Here is a 2126-nt window from a genome sequence, read left to right as displayed (position 1 = left end):
AAACAGAAAGTCATCATGAAATTGTGTGCCAGCTTTGACAATATGTCTTTTCCAGGATTTGGTGGGTTCTCATCTATTCTGACACTGTCTCTTTGGAGTATGCAATTGTTAATGAAGTCTGGGAGATTATTTGTATTGTTGTGTCAGCTGATCTTGTCCTGTGGCTCCATTCCTGCTAAGAAGAAATGAAACCCACAGACAGTTCTGTCCTACACACTCTGACCTCTTAAAGGGCACAGATGAGTCATAGGCTTATGGTGCCTTGCTTCTGCACTGCCTGTTGTAGCAATTGCATGGCAGATTTTGGATGTTTTCCATCAGAATCAATATGTACTGGCACTCATTTCTCTGAAACCTTTATATCTGACAAGATAATTACTGTTGTTAGTTACTCTTCTGGAACGTGTAATATTTTTACTGGTAATATACACAACTTTAAGAGAACTATTTATTTTGATTGTAGAAAGGCCAAACAAGACTAAGCTCTTCTTTGATCCTGTAGCTAATACCCACACATTTTAAACTATATTTATTGAGTTAGGAATATACACATCACTTATTCAGAGATTTGCATTATCTCTGCTCTGGTTTCACTGGGCCTCATTAGTATCCAACACTTTCTTGATAGGGATAAATAAAATTTATTTTATTCCATAACCTGGAATTTCACATTTCCTGGATCTGGTACCTTGTAATGCTGGAACAAATAAATAATTATGTCTGCATATAGTGCCAGGTCACTTTTTGAAAGCTGTATATGGATTTTCGTATATATCCTTATCCTCTGGATCCGTCTTAATTTTCAGGAAGTATCTTTGTGTTGTAGAATGTCTAGCCAATTTTTCATTTGCTTGGAGGAGAGTCAGACTTGTTTTCACTCTATTCTTTCACTCAATAAACTAGCTCATGGAGCTCCATTTATGTCACGTCCCCTACACTGTAGGTATCATAAAAAAAATTTCCTTGCCCAAAAACAACAAGAGAGGGAGGAGGAAAGCAAGATGCAAGGAGAGTGAGCTTTAAAAATTCAATTTTCTACTCTTTTTACTTTTAGAATCATAGAATCATTATTCATAGATTCTATATGTTGAAAAGATTAGAAGACTGAATTTTTAATTTTGATTTTTGATTTTGATCGGATACTTCTCCAAATAATAAATTTTTGGAGAACAGTGTGGGTAGATCCAACAAAAAGAATAAACACTATTACATATACATAATATACTTATACAGAAAATGTATATAAATTATAAAACTTTATGTAAATTAATGTTTATAGTCTATTGGACAAAGGCCTGAAACTATTACTTATTGCTTCTAAACTTCATAGGTAATGAAAAAGCTTTTCTCTTACTGACATTATTTTGTGTTATGCCTTTCATTAAGGGTAAGATGATACAAAAATATCTGGTAATGTTCTTCATGTGTTTGCTATCTTCCCACAATACCTTAAGGTTTCAATTAAGAGAATTCCAAATTGCCTACAACATCTGGAGAACAAGGAAACTGCAGAAGTCCAGAGCAGCTATCAAGGAAATGCTATCTTGAGCAGCAATACATGCACCTCAGCATTTTGCTTAGGGGCACCAATCCACTCAGCAGCGGATTATTTCTCACCTTTTAGCTAAAAACCCTAATCTGATAAAGACTTTGAGAACGTTAAATGTGCTGCAGTTGTTTCTTCCATTGCTGCCAACCATTCTATCAATAAATACTGGAAAGGAAGTGGCTGTGCTAGGGATTAATTGAATAATCAAATGCTGTTGAAATCTGGCAGTCCCTTTCCGTCTAGAGTCCTCCGGTCTTTTGGGAGAACTGAATGACCTTGCAGTGCAGTGGACAATGTGCTATACCCCATGTGAAGAAGGGATGCCAGGTTTCTTTCACCTCAGACCTCATTTCACTGTTTCTGACAAACTCACAGAAATTGGAGATTTAACAAGTTGCTGTATTTTGACTAAGTTGAACTATAGACTATTGCATATAATTTGTCCAACTGTTGAGTACGTGCTTATGCAGGAGAATAAAAGGTTTTGTACAACTGAATGGTTCAGTAATCTCAGTATTTATTTATAATCTGTTATTTCTTCTCAAAATACCTTGTACAGACACATTTGACATATTCT

Source organism: Cygnus olor, chromosome 1, assembly GCF_009769625.2.
Source record: "Cygnus olor isolate bCygOlo1 chromosome 1, bCygOlo1.pri.v2, whole genome shotgun sequence".
In the NCBI taxonomy this organism is placed as follows: domain Eukaryota; kingdom Metazoa; phylum Chordata; class Aves; order Anseriformes; family Anatidae; genus Cygnus; species Cygnus olor.
The sequence above is the reverse complement of the archived record's forward strand: the minus strand, read 5'-3'. Positions refer to the sequence as shown.